We start from the raw sequence: 14,813 nt of genomic DNA, 5'->3' as shown, positions 1-14,813 counted from the left end.
TAGAAGCTGAATGTAAAGCGGAAAAGATTTAAACTGCCGGTCCCATCTGTCATCATGGAGAATCTGTGGCTCTTGTGTAATAAGACAAACTGTGGGAGCTAATACGGACCCAGATGGAAAACCAGGAGAGCAGCTTAATGTGCGGAGATGTGGCTGCATAAGGACTTCCCGGATCATCCATACCCAGCTTTAATCTTATTTGTGCAGACAGAAACGCGACGCTCCTGAAATGCGACGCTCAGTGGTAAGCTACCCCTGGGGTCAGGGGTAGCTCAGTGGTTAAGGCATTGGACTATGGTTCGGAAGATCCCAGGTTCAAACCCCACAACCACCAAGTTGCCACTGTTGGGCCCTTAAGCAAGGCTGTAGAACCCTCCCTGCTCAGACGTATAATGTGATATGTATGATGATGTATAATGCAGGCGCGGAGACAGGGGGTGGCCGGGGGGGGCCGTGGCCACGCCCCGCCGAACCCGGGCCACCCTATTGGCCCCCCCCTGGTCTGACCACAGCCATCCATGCAACCACCCGCGCGACGCGGAACCTTTTTTGTACTGCCACAGCAATGCCGGACACTTTTGTGTGCGCACATCCTGGTACCGCCAGTGGAGTGGAGTTCTTTTACTGTCATTGAGTGGAGCGGATATATTTCCATGAGTGGAGTGGAGTGGAGTGAAGAGGAGTCCAATACCACTGGCGGGAATTTGAAAATGCGACGGAACAACAAATAATTACAGGTAATCTTGTTTAAACACTAATAATCTAATACAAAAGAAAAGATAGTAAAAGTATAAGCATTTTCTAACTTCTTTATGCCTCGGTGAATTAGTAATTAAACTGTTTAGTAAGCTACATGAGGCAAAAAAAGAGAAAAAAATAAAATTATGTCACATTTGTCATTCCAACTAAAGTCTGACTACTTTTTGAATAATTTGTTGATAGTTTTGGTAACATGATAATTGACTAGCATATCTATTGGTGATAGATAACTCCTGCAAATAAGTTAAATCAAACAAAATGTGTTAGTTTGTTAAAAGAATGTTATAGTTTGTTAACTTGGGCTGTCAATTTTATTGTTTGCTTTTGTTAATTTTGCAAGTACTAGCTGTAATGATGGTGATGTGCACTGTATCATGTCAAAGCAGCAGACATTAAGAGAAAGGCATAAGACATAGCTTCCTTCTTCAGCAAGGCAGCAGTTAGCAAGAAACCAGCTGAAGTGCAGAAAGACAGTCAGTTAGATTCAGAGAGCGAGAGGGAAGAGTCCCCAGTGAGTACTGGAGTTGTCCCAAGTCAGCCTCCAGGTATTCAGACCCTCTCACAACTGGCCATACATTTACCCTCTCTGACAATGTCCATTTGTGTGTTATGTACAAAAACAGGTCATGATTAAAGCAGTTTACATTAATTTAAAAAACTTTTTTTAGAGAATAGTTTCAGCACCTTTTATTCAGACACACATTCTTTTTCAGTTGTTTCCCATAGAGCCCATCAAGGAGCCTGTGACAGTGAGCAGCTAGCCCATGCCAGTGACCCAGGAGATCCTTCGGGTCAGTATTTCATTCACATTTTTGGCTGTCTTGTGTTGCTGTCCTCTTATTTATTCTGTCTATTTAACAAATCATGCAGAAACAGTTATAAACTTTTTTTTTTTTTTTGTAAAACACCTTAAAATAGATGTTAGTGAAAGACCTCATCAGCAGACAGACTCGGAGAGTGAGGTAGAGCAGCCTCCAGTACTGCCCAGTGGATCAAGAGCACCTCCAGGTATACTAAAACCTACACAGTGGTACTGTAAATTGGAATTGTACCCAAGCCAGATATGATGCAGTAGCCATATTAACCTGGTAGCCTAATATTTCATTAATCGTTCTGATTCACTCCTATAAAACACCCCAGTCTTTGTCCATTAGATGGATGCTCCCAAGTCTGGCCTTGATCATCAATTAGATGTAGAATGGGACAATAGTTACACTTGTGTGATTTTTATCATTAATCTAGTCTGCAATATGAATAATTGAAATAGCTTCTTTTCTTTTCTTGATATAGACATATCCAAATCAAGAGCTGATGGACCAGTCCAGGCACACCTGAAGATCTTTCCTAAAACACTCCAGGGTGACAGGAGCAGAAACTTTCAAGCCACATGGTACCATAAACACACATGGCTCAAGTACTCGCAGAGCCAGGACTCTGCATACTGCTATGCATGCAGGCATTTTGGACTCCCAAACACAGACTCGACATTTACTTCAGGGTTGGGGTACAAGAATTGGAAAAAAGCAACATACAAAGACGGAGGATTTGCTGTACATGAAAAGGCAGAGGCTCAAATAAATGCAATGATGGCTTGGAAGGAATTTGAGCGAGGAGAAAAAGCAAATGAATCTTTACTGAGTACTCTAACAAAAGAGCACAGTAAACACATACAAGAAAATCGTAGCTATATCAAAACTGTGGCAGAAGTATTGCTTTTAACTGCAACCCAAAATATCTCACAAAGGGGTCACAGAGAAACAAGTGATGCAGACAACAGGGGAAACTTCTTGGCTATATTGAATGCAATTGGTAACCATGACCCATTTGTAAAAAAGAAACTGACAGGGTCTCGCAATGCAAAATACACTAGCCATCAGATTCAGAATAAGATTTTGGATACATTAGCCGAAATGGTACGGTCTTCCATCATAAATGAGGTCAAGGAAAGCGGTGTCTTCTCTATAATGTCAGATGAAACCAAAGACACAAAAAAGAAGGAACAAATATCTTTTGTGCTGAGGTACTATTATCAAGGAGCTGTAAAAGAGAGTTTTCTGCACTTTGAATCTGCAGACCAGCTTGATGCTGCAGGATTGACAAAAAAAATTATCGAGTTACTTGAACTCTGGCGTTCAAGCTCGTATTAAGGATGTGGCAAAGCAGGCATTTTATGTCCATTGTAATGCTCATAGTCTTAATCTGGTTCTTGTTGATACAATCAAGGCTGTCCAACCAGCCGATTTTTTTGCGTTGTTGCAGAGACTATATGTATTTTTGTCTGGCTCTCATGTTCACATCAAGTGGCTTGACACACAGAAAGAAACGGTTGTGTGACACTAGGTGGGCTTGCCGGCATAGTGCTTGTCATACCGTACTTGAAAGACTACCTGCTATTACATGTGTTCTTGAGAAGGTTGCTGCAGAAAACCATGGAGAAAGGAGCATTGATGCACGGGGCCTGCTCGCTCAAATTGACCTGCAGTTCATTGGCCTTTTAGTGACATGCACCAAGATTTTTGGTGAAGCAAAAGCTCTGTCTGATATTCTGCAGTCTCCCTCTCTTGATTTGTGTTCAGCTGTAGATCTAGTTGAAGCCCTTGTACAAACTTTTCAGGATTACAGAGATGAGTCCTACTTTGACAGTCTCTGGAAAGAAGTAGTAAATACTGCTGAAAACTCCAATGTGGAGACAGAACCTATTCCAAAAAGAAAGTTAAAACAGAGCAAAATGCTAGATGGGCACACTTTCATGTCATCTGTAGGTGAGTGTTCTGAGCAGACCAGGGACTCTTATGGCTACCTAAATTGGACTTTTATAAAAACTACAAAATCCATTAAATGTCTTTCCACAACAGATAGAGGTAACAAGAACTACAAACTTAATGTAAGTGCCATGCCTTGTGTTGCTGGAGTATCTGATGTATTTTCAACAACTAAAACATTTCAGTCCTTGCTAAAGACTCAAACAGAAGCTGGTGCACAAAAATAAAACACCAGACATCAGCAGAGCAATGTAGTGTACACAGTCCAATGCACCAATGAATGCGCAAATTTGTACCTTGAAAAAACCAAGCCACAACACAGAAGAGCCAGCTCCTCAGGACAAGACTCTGAAAAAGCTAAATCTGCAAGACAGAGGTGAGTCTTTTGAGGACAGCAATGTCCACATTCTGGACAAAAAAGACTGATATTTTGAGAGAGATTTTAAAAGAGGTCATCTTAGTCAAATTGGAACAACCGTCTCTCAAAAAAGGTGGTAGACTAAGATACCACTAATCACCCACGTACAATGCAGTTCTTTCACACCTTCAACTCTAATGACACAATTACATTAGGCTGTCAAGAACTTACTAACTCCACAGGGCTCATATACCTGCCATTTAGATAGAACTAATAAAGTCTTTCAGAGTATACATTTACAAAAACATATAAGTTTAGCAAGTTGCCACTGAAACAGCACCTTTGGTATAACCATGACCAGGATGACTGAGAATCTTAACACACATTTAGTTTTTAATAAAAAAAAAAAATGCTACAAAACAATTTAAGTAAGCATTTACACTAGGTTGAATCAATGAAAATGTGCATAATCACAATTCTTGAAGATTTTGGTGTTGACAGAAAGACTGATTTAATTCAGAAATATATTCAAAACAATGTTGGGGTTCTGGGTTTGATCCTGTCCTTAAAAGAATATGCAGAATTTTATTATATAAATTGATTAACATGTGTAATTGTTAGTAAAATACTGTGGCAGTGGAATACTATCTCTGACAAGTAAAGTAAGGTATTTTGTAAGGGATTGAAATGAAAAGAATCCTTAATATCACGGTGCTACGAACCATCAGGATCCTGCTTCTCACATCCACTATATAGAACAGAAAGCAATCATGCACAGCAGATATCTTAGAGCTCACTTATTAACTGAACAACTGATATCTACCAACAAAGGCTTCAAATGTCTTTATACTTACTTGCAGTGTGATTGAAATCTTTCACCACTTGACTTAAATGATAGTGGAGGTCGTTCTGTTCACCTGAGAAACCTTGTGTCTCGCTGTTCCAGTAATGTGGGCGTTTAAAATTATTTATCCATTCTGCAATTATCATCCTGGGCTTTAATACAGGAACTGCTTTCCATTTACCAGACAAAATGTGAAATTAACTCTTGCTGTCACTGCAAGATAATAATAATAATAATAATAATAATTATTATTATTATTATTATTAAGTGTGCCGGCACACACTTATTACTCTTTCCCCATTTATTATTCCGGAGAACTGGTGTCAGAGGGACAACCTCCTCCTGAACATCAGCAAGACAAAGGAGCTGTACAAAGAACAAAGTACAAAGCAGGAGAGGAACTACCAGACCCCCGTCATCAACAGGATCCAAGTGGAGAGAGTGGACAGCATCACACACCTGACGCTATGAGAGTAGCAGCCTGTTACAGCAGCTTCTTAGTCAGTGCTTCTTTTCCCACTTCTGAACTTTTTTTTACATTCTTAACGTTTCTTTACACACTTAATATGATTAAATCAGAAAAGTTTAGCACTTTTTAATGGTCCTTCTGCTGTTCTTGTCACTTTTTGAGAGGAGTGGGGCCCAGCAGAGTGGCACTGTGTTCAACTACACACACAATCAGCTGCTCGTGCTCTCCAAACCATTCGTCAGCTTCTTACCGTCGTCAGGCATGACATTTCCCTGGAGATCAGGAGGAAACGCCTCCAACTGATCTCCAGGGTGCAGAGCCGGTAGAAGCTGAATGTAAAGCGGAAGAGATTTAAACTGTCGGTCCCATCTGTCATCATGGAGAACTTGTGGCTCTTGTGTAATAAGACAAACTGTGGGAGCTAATACGGACCCAGATGGAATACCAGGAGAGCAGCTTAATGTGCGGAGATGTGGCTGCATAAGGACTTCCCGGATCATCCATACCCAGCTTTAATCTTATTTGTGCAGACAGAAACGCGACGCTCCTGAAATGCGACGCTCAGTGGTAAGCTACCCCTGGGGTCAGGGGTAGCTCAGTGGTTAAGGCATTGGACTATGGTTCGGAAGATCCCAGGTTCAAACCCCACAACCACCAAGTTGCCACTGTTGGGCCCTTAAGCAAGGCTGTAGAACCCTCCCTGCTCAGATGTATAATGTGATATGTATGATGATGTATAATGCAGGCGCGGAGACAGGGGGTGGCCGGGGGGGGCCGTGGCCACGCCCCGCCGAACCCGGGCCACCCTATTGGCCCCCCCCTGGTCTGACCACAGCCATCCATGCAACCACCCGCGCGACGCGGAACCTTTTTTGTACTGCCACAGCAATGCCGGACACTTTTGTGTGCGCACATCCTGGTACCGCCAGTGGAGTGGAGTTCTTTTACTGTCATTGAGTGGAGCGGATATATTTCCATGAGTGGAGTGGAGTGGAGTGGAGAGGAGTCCAATACCACTGGCGGGAATTTGAAAATGCGACGGAACAACAAATAATTACAGGTAATCTTGTTTAAACACTAATAATCTAATACAAAAGAAAAGATAGTAAAAGTATAAGCATTTTCTAACTTCTTTATGCCTCGGTGAATTAGTAATTAAACTGTTTAGTAAGCTACATGAGGCAAAAAAAGAGAAAAAAATAAAATTATGTCACATTTGTCATTCCAACTAAAGTCTGACTACTTTTTGAATAATTTGTTGATAGTTTTGGTAACATGATAATTGACTAGCATATCTATTGGTGATAGATAACTCCTGCAAATAAGTTAAATCAAACAAAATGTGTTAGTTTGTTAAAAGAATGTTATAGTTTGTTAACTTGGGCTGTCAATTTTATTGTTTGCTTTTGTTAATTTTGCAAGTACTAGCTGTAATGATGGTGATGTGCACTGTATCATGTCAGAGCAGCAGACATTAAGAGAAAGGCATAAGACATAGCTTCCTTCTTCAGCAAGGCAGCAGTTAGCAAGAAACCAGCTGAAGTGCAGAAAGACAGTCAGTTAGATTCAGAGAGCGAGAGGGAAGAGTCCCCAATGAGTACTGGAGTTGTCCCAAGTCAGCCTTCAGGTATTCAGACCCTCTCACAACTGGCCATACATTTACCCTCTCTGACAATGTCCATTTGTGTGTTATGTACAAAAACAGGTCATGATTAAAGCAGTTTACATTAATTTAAAAAACTTTTTTTAGAGAATAGTTTCAGCACCTTTTATTCAGACACACATTCTTTTTCAGTTGTTTCCCAAAGAGCCCATCAAGGAGCCTGTGACAGTGAGCAGCTAGCCCATGCCAGTGACCCAGGAGATCCTTCGGGTCAGTATTTCATTCACATTTTTGGCTGTCTTGTGTTGCTGTCCTCTTATTTATTCTGTCTATTTAACAAATCATGCAGAAACAGTTATAAACTTTTTTTTTTTTTTTTTTGTAAAACACCTTAAAATAGATGTTAGTGAAAGACCTCATCAGCAGACAGACTCGGAGAGTGAGGTAGAGCAGCCTCCAGTACTGCCCAGTGGATCAAGAGCACCTCCAGGTATACTAAAACCTACACAGTGGTACTGTAAATTGGAATTGTACCCAAACCAGATATGATGCAGTAGCCATATTAACCTGGTAGCCTGATATTTCATTAATCGTTCTGATTCACTCCTATAAAACACCCCAGTCTTTCTCCATTAGATGGATGCTCCCAAGTCTGGCCTTGATCATCAATTAGATGTAGAATGGGACAATAGTTACACTTGTGTGATTTTTATCATTAATCTAGTCTGCAATATGAATAATTGAAATAGCTTCTTTTCTTTTCTTGATATAGACATATCCAAATCAAGAGCTGATGGACCAGTCCAGCCACACCTGAAGATCTTTCCTAAAACACTCCAGGGTGACAGGAGCAGAAACTTTCAAGCCACATGGTACCATAAACACACATGGCTCAAGTACTCGCAGAGCCAGGACTCTGCATACTGCTATGCATGCAGGCATTTTGGACTCCCAAACACAGACTCGACATTTACTTCAGGGTTGGGGTACAAGAATTGGAAAAAAGCAACATACAAAGACGGAGGATTTGCTGTACATGAAAAGGCAGAGGCTCAAATAAATGCAATGATGGCTTGGAAGGAATTTGAGCGAGGAGAAAAAGCAAATGAATCTTTACTGAGTACTCTAACAAAAGAGCACAGTAAACACATACAAGAAAATCGTAGCTATATCTAAACTGTGGCAGAAGTATTGCTTTTAACTGCAACCCAAAATATCTCACAAAGGGGTCACAGAGAAACAAGTGATGCAGACAACAGGGGAAACTTCTTGGCTATATTGAATGCAATTGGTAACCATGACCCATTTGTAAAAAAGAAACTGACAGGGTCTCGCAATGCAAAATACACTAGCCATCAGATTCAGAATGAGATTTTGGATACATTAGCCGAAATGGTACGGTCTTCCATCATAAATGAGGTCAAGGAAAGTGGTGTCTTCTCTATATTGTCAGATGAAACCAAAGACACAAAAAAGAAGGAACAAATATCTTTTGTGCTGAGGTACTATTATCAAGGAGCTGTAAAAGAGAGTTTTCTGCACTTTGAATCTGCAGACCAGCTTGATGCTGCAGGATTGACAAAAAAAAATTATCGAGTTACTTGAAAGATATGGGCTAGACTACAAAAATAATCTTGTTGGGCAGTCGTATGACGGTGCTTCTGTCATGAGTGGCAAGCACTCTGGCGTTCAAGCTCGTATTAAGGATGTGGCAAAGCAGGCATTTTATGTCCATTGTAATGCTCATAGTCTTAATCTGGTTCTTGTTGATACAATTAAAGCTGTCCAACCAGCCGATTTTTTTGCGTTGTTGCAGAGACTATATGTATTTTTGTCTGGCTCTCATGTTCACATCAAGTGGCTTGACACACAGAAAGAAACGGTTGTGTGACACTAGGTGGGCTTGCCGGCATAGTGCTTGTCATACCGTACTTGAAAGACTACCTGCTATTACATGTGTTCTTGAGAAGGTTGCTGCAGAAAACCATGGAGAAAGGAGCATTGATGCACGGGGCCTGCTCGCTCAAATTGACCTGCAGTTCATTGGCCTTTTAGTGACATGCACCAAGATTTTTGGTGAAGCAAAAGCTCTGTCTGATATTCTGCAGTCTCCCTCTCTTGATTTGTGTTCAGCTGTAGATCTAGTTGAAGCCCTTGTACAAACTTTTCAGGATTACAGAGATGAGTCCTACTTTGACAGTCTCTGGAAAGAAGTAGTAAATACTGCTGAAAACTCCAATGTGGAGACAGAACCTATTCCAAAAAGAAAGTTAAAACAGAGCAAAATGCTAGATGGGCACACTTTCATGTCATCTGTAGGTGAGTGTTCTGAGCAGACCAGGGACTCTTTTCGTACAAGCATATTCTACCCTGTGCTTGATGTCATGCTCAGTGAATTAAAGAGATGATTCTCGAAACCTAACTGTGCAATAATTATGGGGATTCAGGCCTTGAATCCATCAAGTGCTTCATTTTGCAAAGAGGAGGCTTTATTTTTTTTATTTGCTTCTATTTATGCATGTAACATAGATGACCTCACACATGAGATACATCAAATGAAAAGAGTCCTACAGAGGAAAGTAGCATCTGGCATACAGAAGCCCTCCAACATTGTAGAGCTCACTAATATGATTGAGCCTTTTAAAGATGTATTTCATGAGCTCTTCCGATTGTGCAAAATGCCATTGCAATACCAGTAAGTACTGCGTCCTGTGAAAGCAGCTTTTCCACAGCTGGTGAAGACATTCCTGCGTTCGACCGTGGATGACAGTAGACTGAGCAATCTGGGTGTTTTGGGTGTGGAGTCCAGGCGAGCAAAGTCCCTGGATATGGAAGATGTTGTAAATATCTATCTTTAGTGCAAACCACAACAATCGCAGAATACAGCTGTATTGAGGGAAAATGAAGGCCTATTAAAAAAAAAAAAGAAAAAATCGATGAGTTAGATTGATTTTTACAAATTGATATATAAATCAATTCAGAATTGGAATTAAAAAAATTTCAACACAGGCCTAATCCTTGTTTAAGTTTTTTTGTGATCAAATTGTTTATTTTGAAGAGTTTTAATAAAAAAGTTGCACTCAAGTATTTCACTTTCGTAAGTACGCTTTATATGTAAATATGTTTACATATTGTAAATACGTTTTTTTATGCATTTTGTAAAGTAGTTTGTAATTGTAACTGACTTGATTTGACTCTTACCTGACTTGGAGACTTTTTTATAACTGAAATAAAACAACTAATGGTTATAATAAGACAACTGTTTCCCGTATGTTCTTTCTTAAGGAGGTGTGTGGTTTACAGTAGGTGACCTAAATATAGTTCTAATTTATGCCACCCCCAAAATGATAACATAATCATCCTGGCCACCCCACAGAAAATTTCCTGGGTCCGCCACTGGTATAATGAGATAAAAATGTAAGTCGCTCTGGATAAGAGCGTCTGCCAAATGCCTTAATGTAAGAAGATAAGTGGTGAAATTGCTGTGTATGTGAATGAGAGATGGTGTAATCCCAGACGTGTTACTGTGAAGAAACGTCATTGCTTTACCGATAGTGAATGGGAAAATAGGACTTTGGATCTTCTATATGCTAACACCAAGGATAGCATACAAAGCCATTGCTCTACCCCCACTCGGCAATCTGCTTTTCTTTGTCTGTATGTCCTGGCTCTTCAAAGACAGCCTATCTCCACAACACAGAGTGTTAGAAGATGGTCACAGGAAGCCAGTGAGACCCTGCAGGACTGTCTTGAGCATACGGATTGGAATGTGCTGTGTGAAGCATATGAGGAAGACATCAATAAAATCACAGACTGTATTACTGACTATATCAACACTATTATGCCTTCAACAATGATACCATTTTTTCTACCACAAGCCTTGGACCACCAACCACTTGAAATGTCTGTTTCTCGTGACAAGGATGAACTAAAAAGGATACAGCGGGAACTGAGGATAAGACTGAGGGAGTGCAAGGACTCCTATCGACAAAAGCTGGAGAGTAAACTTCGGCATAACAACATCAGAGATGTGTGGATTAAAAAGAAGCAGATTACTGGCTACAACGCTATAGACAGTCAGTAGCGGGGCAGCCTGGACAGAGCCAACGAGCTGATTTTGCATTTAGCACAGGACCCCCTGGCTAGGATGTTCCACACAAGGCCAGTCTTCACAAATCTTCAGCAACTGCTAAGCACCCTTTCTCACAACCCCCCAGCACAATCATCCACTGAAACCAGCACACCACCTTCACTAACTGTGACAGCTAGCGAGGTGAGAAGACAGCTGTAAAAACTCAACCAGAACAAGGTTGCAGGCCCTGATAGTATTATCCCTAGGATTTTAAAGTTTTGTGCTGCTCATCTGTCTGGTATTCTGCAATACATCTTCAACCTTAGCCCGAGGCAGGAAAGAATACTGGTGCTATGGAAAACATCCTGTGTAGTACCAATTCCTAGGAAGATCATCCCTTCTGGCCTCAATGACTTCAGACCAGTTGCAGTGACGCCACGGGTCATGAACATTGTGTCATGTGTTGTATGTGACCATTGAACATTATTCTGCACATTCTGCACATTGTCTTGCCCATAACTGGACATGGTTTCTACATTTCCACTCTTCTGTATTTTAATATATTTTAATATTCCTATTTTAAGTCTACTATTTTTTTATTATTTGTACATAATGTAAATTTATAATTCTTTTTACAGCCTAATTTTTCTTTCCATATTTTTCTATATTTATATATATATATATATTTTAATTTTAGGTCATCAGCCGTATAAGCATTTTAGTTTATATCATACTGTGTATGACTGTGTATGTGACAAATAAAAATTTAATTTGAACCTCTTTACTTCTTATTTCCTCTCAAATACTGTATGTTTTGTCAGTAAAATAGAGCAAAACCGTATGTGCCATAATAGAGATTCGTCAGATACAGTCTCAAAATATTATTATTGTTATTATTATTAATAATAATAATAATAATAATAATAATAATAATAATAATAATAGTAATAATAATAATAATAAAAATAATAATAAAAGATAATTTGCCTTTGGGACAGTGGCTTAGCACTGTTGCCTTGCACCTCTAGGGTTGAAAGTTTAATTATCACCTCGGGTCTGTGGGGATGGGGTTTGCATGTTCTCTCCATGCTTAGTGGGAAATTTATTCACTGCATTAGAAGCAGCATTAGAATCAAACCTAAGAAGTAAAGTGAAAATGACAAGAAGAGCTGTACCTTGGTGGACAGATAAGTGTAGTAAAGTTGTGAGAGATAGAAATAAGGCTTTTAAACTTCTTGAAAGAACACATATCTATAATAATTTAATTTTATACAAGGAAGCTCAAGCACTTGTAAGATAGACTATAAAGCAAGCCAAAAGAGAAAGTTGAAGGGATTTTTGTAGTGAAATTGGAAGAACAACTCCAGTAGGTGAGGTGTGGAATATGGTCAAGAGAATAAAAGGTAATAAGAAAGAGTGGGAATATCCAGTATTATAATCTGAAGGAGAATTAGCGGTAATGGACAAGGATAAGGCAGAAATGCTAGGAAAAACACTAGCACAAATTCATGGAGCAGGGAACTTAAGTGAGGAAGAAAAAAGGAGAAGAGAAATGATAAAGAGACAAAATATGGATGAGATGGTACGGAGTGGAGGAATGGAAGACCAGCCAATTAACTTCCTGTTCAACAGAAATGAATTGAGGAGAACTATTTGTAAAGCAAACAAAAAACTATCATCTCCAGGGAAGGATCAGATTGTATATATAATGTTGAAACATCTAAAGGATAGGGCTGTGGGGAAAATTTTTGAATTATATAATAAAGTATGGGAAGAAGGAAAGCTTCCAAAAGCTTGAAAAGAAGCGATAATAATACCTATAAAAAAGCCAGGCAAAGATCCTTTAGATCCCTCTAATTATAGACCAATAGCTCTTACGTCAAATATTTGTAAAATAATGGAAAGGATGATTACAGAAAGGTTGTCATATTTAGTGGAAAAAAGAGGAGTCATAACGAAATATCAAAGTGGTTTTGGAAAAGGAAGAGGAACAATGGATCCTATTGTATGTTTAGAAAATGATATTAGAAAGGCACAGATAAATAAAGAATCGGTAATAGCAGTATTTTTAGATATTGAGAAGGCCTATGATATGATGTGGAGGGAGGGATTTTTGATTAAATTAAGAAAGATGAAAATAGGTGGAAGAATATATATAACTGGATAAAAGATTTTCTGGAGAACAGGAGTATACAGGTAAGAATAGGGAGTGAAGTGTCGAGTATGTTTCTGATAGAAAATGGAACTCCACAAGGAAGTGTAATTAGTCTATTATTGTTTTCTATTATGATTAATGATGTTTTTAACCAAGTAGAGCCAGATATTGGTAGGTCTCTGTTTGCAGATAATGTGGCACTTTGGAAAAAAGGAAGAAATAAATTTTTTATCAATAGGAAAATACAAGAGGCAATTAGGAAGGTGGGAATGAGCATATGATTGGGGTTTTACATTTTCAGTGGAAAAAAATAAAACAATTATTTTTTCTAGGAAGAAGATGGTTCCAGAAATGAGTCTGAAGATGTATGAGAAATCATTGGAAAGGGTAAAGGTATTTAAGTTCTTAGGTATTTATTTCGATATGGTTTGAACATATTAATAAAATAGTTAAGAAATGTCAGAAGGTTTTAAGTATCATGAGATGTGTGAGTGGAGTGGAATGGGGGGCAAGTTTTTCTTCATTAAAAACTATTTACTGTATGTAGCAATGATTCGGTCTGTTTTTGATTATGGATTATGGGCATATGGTTCTGCATCAAAAAACCTGTTAGAAAAACTTAAATAAAATCCAAGCCCAAGCATTGAGACAGTGTTGTGGAGTTAAGACTACACCCATATCAGCTTTACAAGTTCTGGTAGGAGAGATGCCACTAGAAATTAGAAGAAAACAATTAACGGTTAATTACTGGGCTAACCTCCAGGGACATAAAGATGAACACCCTACGAAAATGGTTTTAAAGAATTGTTGGGAACAAAATGTAAGATGTAGAACAAGTTTTGGGTGGTGTAGTAATATTTATGCAGAAAAAATGCTGGTTAATAATATCAAACTGAGTCCTACAGTTGTTATTCAGGATTATGAACCATGGGTTTATATAACACCTCAAGTAGACCTGTGTCTGTTGGAGGTTAAAAGAACAAAAAAAGAAGTTGACTTGATATCAGCATTCTCAGAGTATACCAGAATCAAATACCCTCGACATATACAAGTATATACAGACGGATCAAAAGATCCTGAAAGTCAAACAACTGGGGTTGCTTTTTTAGCCCAAGTTACGGGCAATCAGTGGATCAGTGAAGCAAAGAGAACGTCAAATCATTTGGCAGAAATGAAAGGAATGCCTTTGGCATTACAGTGGGCAGAGGGGAAAAACTTTGACGAGGTTTTAGTTTGTTCAGACTCCGCTTCAGTTTTAAAGAGCTTGAGATCTTTTAAATCTATTCATCAAGATATTCTTTTTAATATCAAGAATTGTTCAAAAAGGCACATCAATCAGTTTCATGTGGGTTCCAGCACACGTAGAGATAAGGGGAAATGAAAAAGTGGACAAATTATCAAAACAAGCTTTACAAGTAGAAACAATAGAGATACAAATGCCATTTAGCAAATCAGAGATTAAGGTTTTAATATGGAGTAAAGTGGTTGGAGAATGGCAAGTAAAGTGAAATAATGAAATAAAGGGTAGATTCCTTTACAGTTTAATAAACAAGGTAAATCAAAACATAAAATATATAGGTAAATTAAGGAAAGAAGAGGTTATTTTCAACAGAACAGTATTAGGGCACTCAAATTTAAATAGCACACTTAAAATAATAGGGAAACACCCAAATGGACTATGTGATCACTGCAATGTTGAAGAAACAATACAGTAACTCATGTATTTCTTGTTAGCAAGAAAGAGAAACAATGATGAAAGAAATAAGAAAGAATATAAATCAGGAGGTGGAT

At 38.9% G+C, this 14,813-nt stretch overlaps 1 long non-coding RNA gene across 1 annotated transcript; it reads left to right on the top strand.

Annotated features, from left to right (window-relative positions):
• The first annotated feature begins 6,172 nt into the window (after positions 1-6,172).
• On the top strand, positions 6,173-7,768 carry LOC128509383 (uncharacterized). The gene is made up of 4 exons (XR_008356041.1): positions 6,173-6,252; positions 6,988-7,065; positions 7,196-7,285; positions 7,568-7,768. It is a non-coding gene; the product is annotated as an uncharacterized LOC128509383 (long non-coding RNA).
• The last annotated feature ends 7,045 nt before the right edge of the window (positions 7,769-14,813 follow it).

Source organism: Clarias gariepinus, chromosome 21 (assembly GCF_024256425.1).
Source record: "Clarias gariepinus isolate MV-2021 ecotype Netherlands chromosome 21, CGAR_prim_01v2, whole genome shotgun sequence".
NCBI classification, from domain to species: domain Eukaryota; kingdom Metazoa; phylum Chordata; class Actinopteri; order Siluriformes; family Clariidae; genus Clarias; species Clarias gariepinus.
The sequence above is the reverse complement of the archived record's forward strand: the minus strand, read 5'-3'. Positions and strand labels throughout refer to the sequence as shown.